Source organism: Chiloscyllium plagiosum, chromosome 17, assembly GCF_004010195.1.
Source record: "Chiloscyllium plagiosum isolate BGI_BamShark_2017 chromosome 17, ASM401019v2, whole genome shotgun sequence".
NCBI lineage: Eukaryota > Metazoa > Chordata > Chondrichthyes > Orectolobiformes > Hemiscylliidae > Chiloscyllium > Chiloscyllium plagiosum.
The window spans coordinates 11,853,950-11,866,415 of NC_057726.1; positions in this window are offsets into that span (position 1 = coordinate 11,853,950).

The window sequence follows — 12,466 nt, forward strand, 5'->3', positions numbered from 1 at the left end:
CCTTGCTTCCTGCACCAGTTCCCCAACCACATGTTCAAGTCCATTATCTCCCTGTTTCTGGCCACACTAGCCCGAGGAACTGGAAGCAAACCGGAGATAACCACCCTGGACGTCCTGCTTTTCAGCCTTCTTCCTAGTTCTCCAAAGTCTCGCTGTAGTATGTTCTTCCTCTTCTTCCCGACATCATTTGCGCCGACATGTACCACCACCACTGGCTCTTCACCCTCATCCTTGAGGATTTCCTGCACTCTGTCCATGATGTCTCTCACTCTAGCACCAGGAAGGCAACACACCATCCTTAAATCCCGTCTGCTGCCACAAAAACCCCGGTCAGTTCCTCTCACGATGGAGTCCCCTATTACCATGGCTCTGTGCGATGTCCGACTCTTCCGCTCTGCCTCTGCGGCAACTTTTGATTGACAAACTTGGCCGCCTTGCGAACTGGCAGTGTCATCAGTCTCTATTTCCAAAAACTTCAACTTGTTCCTGACAGGTACTTCTCCCGGGGTCTCTTGCACCTGTCTCCTCTCCGCCTTCCTCACCATCTGCTCTCTTCTGCTCTCTTCTGGCATGATTGGTGTAATAACATCGCTGAAGGTCTTGTCCAGAAAGATCTCGTTCTCTCGGAATAGCCTAAGGTCTTCGAGTTCTTTTGTCAGCGCTGCAATATGCTCAGTCAATTGCTGAATGTGCACACATTTTCCACACATATACGAGCCAGACACACCAGAGTCGTTGACCTCCCACATCATGGGATGGGATAGAGGGTAATTTAGTAGTTTGGATCAGAAATTTGCTAGCTGAAAGAAGACAGAGGGTGGTGGTTGATGGGAAATGTTCATCCTGGAGTTCAGTTACTAGTGGGGTATCGCAAGGATCTGCTTTGAGGCCACTGCTGTTTGTCATTTCTATAAATGACCTGGATGAGGGCATAGAATTATGGGTTAGTAAATTTGCAGAGTTTTGGAATTTCAGAGCCATGAGTTCATGCTGAAGCTTACAAAACTCTGGTGCAGCTGCACTTGGAGTATTACATACAGTTCTGCTCACCGCATTGTAGGAAGGATCCGGAAGCTTTGGAAAGGGTCCAGAGGAGATTTACTAGGATGTTGCCTGGGATGGAGGGAAGGTCTTACGAGGAAAGGATGAGGGACTTGAAGCTGTCTTCGTTAGAGAGAAGAAGGTTGAGAGGTGACTTAATTGAGACATATAAGTTAATCAGAGGGTGAGATCTTTTTTCCTTGGTTAGTGATGGCTAGCATGAGGGGACCGAGCTATAAATTGAGGGGTGATAGATATAGGACAGATGTCAGAGATAATTTCTTTACTCAGAGAGTAGTAGGGGCATGGAACGCACTGCCTGCAACAGTAGTAGACTTGCCAACTTTAAGGACATTTAAATAGTCATTGTATAAACATATGGATGAAAATGAAATAGTGTAGGTTAGATGGATTTCAGATTGGTTCCACAGGTTGGCGGAACATCGAGGGCCAAAGGGCCTGTACTGCACTGTAATGTCCTATGTTCTATAATATCCATTTTAATAGAGAAGTCACACAAAACGTTTCATGCTGAGTAATGTTTAGCTTAAAAGTTTTGAAAAGTTCTGAATTTGAAATGCCTTTCCTGCACATGACTGATATATGTTCAAGTCAGGATTGTGTGTGCCTTTCAGATGGTGATGCTTCCATGTGTCTCCTGCTCTTCTCCTCCTAGGCAGCAAAATTTGGGAAAAGTTGTCAAGGAAGCTTGATGAGCTACTACAGTGCATCAGCTTACCTGATTCAGACTAAGGCCAAAGAAAGAGTGCCTTCACAGAGATCATCTCACACCAGTGAAACTTATTACCACCTGTAGTAAAACTGGGGTTGCAAGGTGACATTTAAATTGCTTCTGAACAGTGCTATTACATTCAAATCCAGACACATGGAGCTCAGGCATTTAGGCCTGAGAGCAATGATGACAGCAGTATGTGACGTGGCCATTTGCAAATGCCAAAAGTTGATTTTTGATGTGCACTCAACAACATGTAACTTGTGCATTGTGTAATACAAAAGCTGTGTTAAGAAGTTCTTGCCATATGTATTAATCCTTCAGTAGGTCAAAAGGAAGAAATAACTTCAAATTTAGCAAAATGTTAGTCACTGTTATAGAATCCCTAATGTGTGGAAGCAGGCCATTCAGCCCAACAAGTCCACACCGACCCTCCGAACAGCATCCCACGCAAGCCTAACATATACATCCCTGAACACTATGGACAATTTAGCATGGCCAATCCAGCTAACCTGCACAGTTTGGACTGTGGGAGGAAACCAGGGCACCAGGAGGAAACCCCTACAGACACAAGGAGAATGTGCAAACTCTAATGTAAAATCAAACCCAGGTCCTTGACACTGTGAGGCAGCAGTGCTAAGTCAGTTAATGATATACAACTGAAGGACTGGTTAGGCCAAATGGTTTGCTTCTGCACTGTACCCTTTATAAAACCAGATAGAAGCATTTCTAAATTGGAGGGAATGCTCACTTCCTATATAAATGTACACAGATATGGTTACAGCTTCCCACTTAGTCTTAGTCTCTTGGTGATTTATTAAAATCCAGTAAAACTCGAAAAGCACCAAGTGCAGCAAACATACCTCCACAGATATCTGTCACCTGTGAGAGAGAGGATTGCTTAATATAAAACTTATGTCTGTGGAACTTCCTTTGCCAAATAAATGACATGACTGTGTGTTGCTAGGTTTTTCTGAATATGCAAATTAACCTCTGAGGTAAGTGGTGATATCACTGTGACCTCAGGTCATGGGTTAGCATTCCAGGAAAATGCTAGATTCTGTACAGTGTGCAGCTTTACAATCATTATATCATGACAATAAGCAGACAATAACAGTCATTAAGAAGTCAGTCACTGATCTTCCATCAATACTCAAAGAAGCCACATTGGAATGTAATTGAAAATGGTGAGAGTACTGGAGATGTATTGGACTCGAAGTAAGACTGTTCTTTCTCTCAGGTGCACCTGAAGGACCATGATAGAAGATTGCACAGCCATGAGCTGAGGTGAATTAGGAGGAAGGAAGATCCCAAGAAGATTTACCCAAGCTAGAGTCTCAATGGCTGACCAGAAGCAAGGTTATTTAAGACATACTCAGATGTTACAGGATGCCCACAGCACATCACCAGACCCCGCCCTTTCCTGAACCCTTTGATGCAATTGCAAGTCTGTTGCTAACACTTAGATGGGAGGTATGGAAGTCTCAGTCCCATAGGTATGGAGTTGCCGTGAGTCTTCATTTGAACCAGGAACAGCTCCAGGTCAATACTTTCTAACTTGATTTGAGATACCGAGATACAGTGAAAAGTATTGTTTTGTGTGCTAACCAGACAAATCATACCTTACATAAGTATATCAGGGTAATAGAACAGAATGCAGAATGTACTGTTACAACCAGTTCTGAGGAAGGGTCACTGGACCCAAAACGTTAACTCTGATTTCCCTCTATTGATGCTGCTAGACCTACTGAAATTTTCCAGTATAGAGTCATAGAGATGTACAGCACGGAGACAGACCCTTCATTCCAACTTGGTATCCTAGATAAATCTAGTTCCATTTGCCAGCATTTGGCCCTATCCATCTAACCCTTTCCTATTCATATACCCATCCAGATACCTTTAAAATGTTGTAATTGTACCAGCCTCCACCACTTCTTCTGGCAGATCATTCCATACACATACCACCCTCTGCGTGAAAAAGCTTCCCTTCGGTCCCTTTTAAATCTTTCCCCTCTCACCTTAAAGCTGTGTCCTCTAGTTTTATATTCCCCTACCCCGGGGGAAAAATCTTGTCCGTTTACCCTGTCCATGACTCTCATGATTTTATAAACCTCTATAAGGTCACCCCTCAGCCTCCGGTTCTGCAGGGAAAACAGAGAGCCTATTCAGTCTCTCCCTTGAGCTCAGTTTCTGTTTTTGTTTCTGATTTCCAGCATCCACAGTTATTTTGGTTTTCCCCAAAATGTTAGTGTGGGCCTCTGGATTGATAGTCAAGAGAAATTGCTGTTACACACCATCAGTTTATATACTCACCCAAAAGGCTGTGTTAGTTAAAGTGCAGTAACTGCAAAATCTCTGAATTAAATTGAAGTAAAGGGTGTAATACACTTAGAAAACACCTAAAAATGTGAAAAAAACTTAACAAAAATAGAAAAGAGCTGTTAAACAAGATGGAATTTTTAAATATAGTTAAAAATCAGCTTTATGCATACAAATGGATTAGATTAGATTAGATTAGATTACTTACAGTGTGGAAACAGGCCCTTCGGCCCAACAAGTCCACACCGCCCCGCCGAAGCGCAACCCACCCATTCCCCTACATGTACTCCTTACCTAACACTACGGGCAATTTAGCATGGCCAATTCACCTGACCTGCACATTTTTGGACTGTGGGAGGAAACCGGAGCACCCGGAGGAAACCCACGCAGACACGGGGAGAACGTGCAAACTCCACACAGTCAGTCGCCTGAGGCGGGAATTGAACCCGGGTCTCTGGCGCTGCGAGGCAGCAGTGCTAACCACTGTGCCACCGTGCCGCCAAGTTACCCTTTCAAATTAATTGAAACCCTCCCAATCATTGGCAAACACATCCCTTCAGGTATCAGCCCTATCCTGCCATTTCAATGGTTTCATGGTCATGATTAGACGCTTATCTCTAGATATTTATCAAATTCAAGTTCCACCATGGCAGGATTTGAACCCAGTTCTCCAGAGTATTATCGGAGTCTCTGGATTAGTAATCTGGTGACAAAACCAAAAGTCATCCCAGAATCATAGAATCCTTAGTGTGGAAGCAGGCCATTTGGCCCAACAAGTCCACACCGACCCTCGAAAGAGCATCCCAACCAGACTCACCCCCTACTCTATTCCTGTAACCCCATATTTCCCATTGCTAATCCTCCTAACCTGTACATCCCTGGACACTGGGCAATTTAGCATGGCCAACCCACCTAACCTATACATCTTTGGATTGTGGGAGGAAACCGGAACACCCAGAGGAAACCGCGCAGACATGGGGAGAATGTGCAAACTCCACACAGACAGTCATCTGAGGGTGCAATCCACCATCATCAGCTCCCAATTTCCAGTATTTTCTAATCTTAACTTAAGAGTGTTCTACACTGATATGGATGTGGTCCTTCAGAGGAAATGTTAAACCAGAACTTGTCTACCCTCTAAGGAGAAGCTGCCACTGCACTATTTCATGGAAGAGCAGGTGTTCCACAATGACTTACCTATGAATTACGCCTGAACTAATAGTGATGAAGAACATTATCATGTCATTATCTTATTGCTTTTTGCAGGAGCTTGCTGTATTAGCTGCTGTGGTATCATATATCACAATGCGGAGAACACTTCAAAATACTGCAATTTCTCTAAAGTGCATTCATCATGCTGAGATTGTGAAAGCCTTTGCATAACTGCAAGCTCTGTCTTAAATAGCAAGAAGATTAATTCAGCTGGAGACAGTGACTGGAAATACGACATCTGTTATCTGGAGGCAAGCGGATGGTGACACTCAAGACTGCAGAAGAGAAATTACCTGTGGACATATCACACATCGCTCAGTGCCATGAATAGGCAATGAGTGCTTGCAGCAACATTACGGCTTCAACCAGCTGCTGTCAGCAACTTGACACTTCTCTGATAATTATCCTCATCTTTTATTTACATAAATCCAAATCATTTCAAACTTGAGGTTAGAAAATTGGCTCCGATGGGTATATGAACTGTACATAAAGTATATGGCAACCAATGTTGAATGTGGAGTATGCAGTGGTGATGAATTTTGATTGGGGTATGCGGTTATGAATGCAATTCATCTTCCTCTCAGGTTTGTGCTCCTGTGTGGATTGTGATGGCTCACGGTTCTGTGCTGTTTTGGAGAGATGGCTATCCATGTCTCAGAAAGTAATTTGTAGACTTTCCCCTTATCTACAAGTAACTGACTCAGGCAACTTTCTGCAAATTCTTTCATTTATTGGTCTCTCTGAGTACACCTTTTGTTCATATAGATGACTCCATCCTTCACAGTCTTTTGTATATGACTGCTGCAGTCACTGTTACATCAATGTTTCGATATTATTTCATGGGATGTGAGTACTGCTGATTGGGCCAGTTCTTGAGAATATGATGGGGAGCCATTTCTTTGAAACGCTGTAGACCTTGGAGAGTAGGTACATGCATACGGTGATGTTAGGAAGGGAGATCCAAGATTTTTACCCAAGAACAATGAAGGAATACTGATGTAGTTCCAGGTTAGGAAGGTGGGTAGGTGGAGAGGAATTTGCAGGGAGTAGAGTTCCAAAGCAATGGCTGCACTTGTCTTCCTGGATGGTAGAGGTTGTGGCTTTGCAAAGTGATGTTGGAGGAGCCTTGATAGTTTATTGCAAACAACATACATCAATCTTATTGTTGTTTCCCTTCTCATTATACTAGTTTTCAAAATTCCTTTGCTCACCTGCAACAATTATTCTCAATTTTACATGAAACCAAAGGTTTACAGCCACTCCAATGTCTTAAAATACTCTGATGCATTTACATTTATTCTTCTCAATAGTTCTGTAGGTCAGGTTACTACCCAATTCAATACTGAACCATTGCAGGTCAGGAGATGGCCAGTTCAATTATTGATGAAGTCACTAATCTCAGTTGGACATATTAGACATGATTGAGGCTTTCAGAATCATGACTGGGTTATATCAATTAGATGGGGGAAGCTGTTACCATTCATAAAAGGAACAAGAACAGGAGAGCCTTAACTTAACATGTTCTGCAAACAAAGCAAGGGCGAAATGAAAAATTAACATTTTCACACAGCAAATAGTTAAGGTGTGGATAGCAATGTCTAGAAAAAATGTTAGAGGCAAGTTCAGTTGAGACATTCAAGAGGAAATTAGCTTTCTGTTATGCTTTTGGTTGTATTTCAGTCCTATGCTCCTGATCTTTGGGCACTCAAAATGGAGAGGTGAGGGCAGATCAGAAGACCTGCTTGTGGGTCTGTTCCTGGGCCAGACATGGCTGTGGGCTGTAGAGGGGTTCAGGCAGTAGGCTGTGGAGGGGTCACCTCTGTCTGCCCATCTTTCATGGTTATGTTAATGTCAGGGTGTCACTGGAGACAGAGCAAGCTTTCGATGCCTTTAGGAGGGATATAGTTCTTTACTTCCCCCTCCAACACCATTTTGATTTAGCTCCTTCCTGTTCTCCTAACACCTTTGATAGTTCACACTTCCCATAACGAGCTTTGCATGTAAATTTCTAGTTGGCTGCATTGGTGATTACTGGCGATAGTTAATAGCTATAAAAAACAAAAAAAAACACGGTGATTTTGTGTGTGATAACGCTTCTGGATAATATATAAAAAGAGGACATCAGATAATTATTTGGGCAGAAATGATGTTTAGGGATATGGGGAAAAGGCAGGAGATTGACATGAGGGAACAGAGCCAGTACAGGAACAATGGGTTGAATAGTCTCCTTATACACTGTAAAAGTGCCTGTCTTTCTCCCTGAGGTTGATAACCAGAAAGCTTCAGCTTCTATGGCCCAGCTGCACCTACCCATTTCCTCTTTTGTTACTTGTATTTTCTTTCAAACAAACTAGGACAACACAGCTAATCGTAATCTTTCATGAAGGTTAAGATGCTTTAGAAAAGGTTCCTATATTGGAAATACTTCTAAAGCCTTCACTGGAGATCTGATGATTGTACATATTACCCTGGCCTCAGTTGGGAGTATGCTTGGCTTTCCTTCAGAATGGTGTGTCGTCAAGCTCCATTCCAGAGACTTCAGTTGAAGATCTAGGCTGACACTTCTAGTTTGACACTGAGGGAATAACGACACTAGGAAATACCTCGAACCAAGTCATTATTCAAAGGATTGCAGTGAAGTTCTGCCCAGTGACCAGGCCTTGTCCATCAAAAAACATTGCAAAGAAAGAAAAACAGTTCATGAGATTATTATCTCATTGCTATTTACTGGACTTTACTCTGCAAATTGGCTGTCATGTTATTTATACGTAAAAACGATATATGGGAGTTATTTTAAGCCCAAGTATGGGTGGTTAATTGTTACAAGTTTAAAGATTCAAAATGTTAAAGGGGTTCCCAGTCGTGCTCTAACCTGCCCACTTTGAGCTTTAATGGTCTGTAGTGAGTGACCAATCTGGACTCGGGATGTGGGCCAGTCATTGAAAGGTTTCCTAGAGGCTGAGTGTCTCCATTTTTAAAAGTGTCTTAATATCTAACTGCAGTCAGTCTGCTTTCCCAGGCTGGTAGGTAAAGGGAGGTAAGAAGGACTTGGTAAATGATTTTAAACTCATCTTCCATCTCGGAACACTTCAACCCCAGGGCATCAATGTGGACTTCACCAGTTTCCTCATTTCCCCTCCCCCCACCTTACCCCAGTTCCAAACTTCCAGCTCAGCACCATCCCCATGACCTGTCCTACCTGCCAATCTTCCTTCCCACCTATCCTCTCCACCCTCCTCTCTGACCTATCACCTTCATCCCCACCTCCATTCACCTATTGTACTCTTGGCTACCTTCTGCCCAGCCCCACCCTCTTCCCATTTATCTCTCCACCCCAGAGGCTCCTTACCTCATTCCTGATGAAGGGTTTTCACCTGAAACATCGATTCTCCTACTCCTCGGATGCTGCCTGACCTGGTGTGCTTTTCCAGCACCACTCTGATCTCCAGCTTCTGCAGTTCTCTTGCCTAAGTGGTTTTAACGGATGGACCAAGAGACCAAACATGTTTCTTCTAAACCCAAAAGGGAAACCATTTCATTTCCTCGTACCCACACTCCCAATGCCACCCTCCCATCATTCTGCCCACCATACACTGCTCTGCAGTTCGACATCCACTCTCCACAATCACCATCTCCAGCCCACATGAACCTAAACCTATGATGACTCACTCAGACTACCATCTATCTCCCCTGCCCATCTGGATCATCTCCCCACGCAGAGGAATAGTGGGTAAAAAGAGCAAGACTGGGCTATTTGGCCCATCTGGTCTGCTCCACTATTGCACCAGACTGTGGATGATCTTCTGTCTCAACGAATATATCTGGGATATGGGTATTGCTGGCTAGGGCAACATTTATTGTCCATTTTAATTGTCACGAAGAAGGGGCGGGGGTGGGATGTTTTCTCAGAATGCTGCGGTCCTTGGGGTATATGTGCACACAAAGTTGTGTGTGGCTTGGAGGGGAACCTACAGTTAGAGGTATTTCTCTGTATCAACTGCCCATGTCCTTCTGGATGTGAGAGGTTCACAGGTTTGCAAAGTGAGTTGCTGGGATGCATCTTCTAGCTAGTACAAGCTGCCAGTGTGCATCGTTGGTGGAGGAAGTGAATGTTAAAGGCTGGGTGTCAGTCAGATGCTTTTTCCTGGATATTGTCAAACATCTTGAGTGTCATTATACTTGCACCCATCCAGGCAAATGGACAGAATTCCATCGTATTCCTGACTTATGTTTTGTCTGTGGTCTACAGGCAATGGAGAGACATTGAATTATTCACTGCAAAATTCCTCGCCCCTAGCCTCTTCTTGTAACCACAGACTAAATGTTGGCCCATCCAACAGTGCGTGTACCCCAAATGTGAATCTTAAAAAAAACTGGCTCATTCTGTTCAGTTTCAGGTCAATGGTAACACCCAGGATGTTGAGAGTGGTGCATGTCACAGGATGATGGTTTGATTATCTTTTGTTAAGATGATCATTGCTGGGCCCTTTTAGGCATCAATGACCCTTCATATCATTAAATTTTAGAAATCTATTGAGCTCTGCCTTGAATCCACTCTCTGACTGAATTTTCACTGTTCTCTGAGATTGCCAAAGAATCACCTCATTCCGAGTGAAACACATTTCTCCTCATCTCAGTTTTAAATGTTTTACTTCTGTCTGAGACTGCATCCATTGGTTCTAAGCCACACATACAATGCCACAAATCTAAACCCTTACTACTTCCCTGCTCAGTTACTGCTAGCTATCCCACCCAGTATTTTAATCAGCTTGTCAATCAGTTGGTCCACTGATTTGTACATCAGACTGTTAATCAGCCTACCCATTGGTCTATTAATTAGTCTGTCTATTGTGCGGTCAAACAGTCTATCAAATAGTGTGTCCATTGACAAGTCAATTTGTCTGTCAATTAGCATGTCCATTGGCCAGTCAACCAGTCTGTCAATTAGCCTGTCCATTGGCCAGTCAATCAGTCTGTCAATCCATCTGTCCATCGACGTATCCATCATTCTATCCATTGCCCTGTCAATGGCCTGTCAATCAGCCTGTTAGTTTGTCTGTTGATTGGCCTGCCAATCAGCTTGTCAATTACCTGTTAACTGGCCTCCAAATCAGCCTTTCAATCCAACTGTCTGTCAGCATGCCCTTTAAATCAGTTGATCCACAGGTCGACCAATCAGTCCAATTGTTGATGTGGGAATCTGGAGGATTTTTTTTTTAATTAAAAGCTTCAAGATGTTCAGATCTATATCTCATACCTGACCTTGCCTCGAAATACAGCAGAAGTGCATTGCAATATCAGATATAGATATAGAAATAGTAATAGGCAGTACCATTGAGGATTGAAGACTCTGCACTGGGGCCAGGAACTAATGCAATATTCTCAGTTCTAATTACCTTCTATTGCTGCAATATTCTCAGAAATGTCATCATTGTATCATCCTTTATAGGTGCTAGTACTATATAAGGCAGGTGATGGCCTAGTGGTATTTTTGCTTGCCTGTGAATCCAGTGACCTAGGTAATGTTCTGGAAACCTGGATTCAAATCCTGACATGACCGATAGTGGAATTGAAATCCAATAAACATATGGAATTAAGAATTTAGTGATGACCATGAACTGCTTGTCAGGAAGAATTCCATCTGGTTCACTAATGTCCTTTGGGGAAGGAAACTGCCCTGGTCTGCCCTACATGTGACTCCAGACCCACAGTGATGTGGTTGACTCTTAACTACCCTCTGAGCAATTAGGGATGGGCAATAAATGCTGCCTTGCCAGCGATGCCCACATCAAATGAATGAATAAAGAAAAAATAAACATTTTTCTTACCCTTGTGACACAGGATCACATAAGTATTGAACATCTTCCAGTGAATAGGGACAGAAAACTAACATCAATTTGAACAGCCAGGAATTAAATTTAATCACTGATAGCTAATTCAGGTTTTCCATCACGAATATAAATAATTAAGATCTTCATAGCTTGTGGCATCTTTGGGTGCATCCCTCAGAATTGTTTTAAAATGGTTCCCAATGTTGAGTTAATGGAAACCAAATACATGACAGATTGAAAAACTGTAGCAAATTCATGAGCTGATTTTAACGGAGAGTCACCAGTTGTGTGGGTGGGTGGAAGTTGTGGAAAGTAAGGGGTCAAAATGCCTTGCCTTCCATCAAAATATTATGACACCAAGGCCTGACCAGTGTAGGCCCCGTCAGGCTCCAGTAAGAAACAACAGCTAGCCAATACATGAGAATAGGGCGCGAGGCTCCGGGGGCTGGCATACGCGGTCCAGACGAATACCTCCATGGCTGGCATAGTGGCTCAGTGGATGGGCTGCACGGTGGCTCAGTGGTTAGCACTGCTGCCTCACAGTGTCAGAGACCCAGGTTCAATTCTCGCCTCAGGCAACTTCTGTGTGGAGTTTGCACATTCTCCCTGTATCTGCATGGGTTTCCTCTGGGTGCTCTGATCTCCTCCCACAGTACAAAGATGTGCAGGTCAGGTGAATTGGCCATAATAAATTGCCCATAGTGTTAGGTACATTAGAGAGGGGTGAATGTAGTGGAATTGGTCTGGGTGGGTTGCTCTTTGGAGGGTTGGTGTGGACTTGTCGGGCCGAAGGGCCTGTTTCCACACTGTAGGGAATCTAATCTAACACCCGGGTTGGGATGAGCGATCAGAAGGGCCTCAAATGTGAAGAATCCTACCTGGCAGGAGCCACACTGCAATGCAAATATTCTCTAACCTACTAGCTCCCCGCCCAGAAACATACAAATCTCTCAATGACTTATCTCCTCTTCTAACCTGACAACTGCAACCACCCACCTCAACCTCCACAAACATCACTCTTTTCTACTCCCTTCTCACAGTGAAACCTTAAAAAGTGTTCTCTTCCTGCCCCTGGCTGATTCGTAAATAGAAAGAAGAATCTCTCAGACTTTCAAGTAAAGTCCTTCTCACGAGCTCAACAGAGATCACATCCTGAAAGAACCTCGTGGGATTGGTGCTGAGGCATGGATTGGTTTAACCAGTTTTACCCACCAAGAGCGTTGTACGCTGCCTTCTCAGAGAGTTGTAGCGTCACAGAGATGTACAGCATGTAAACAAACCCTTTGGTCCAACCCGTCCATGCCAACCAGATATCCCAATCCAATCTAGT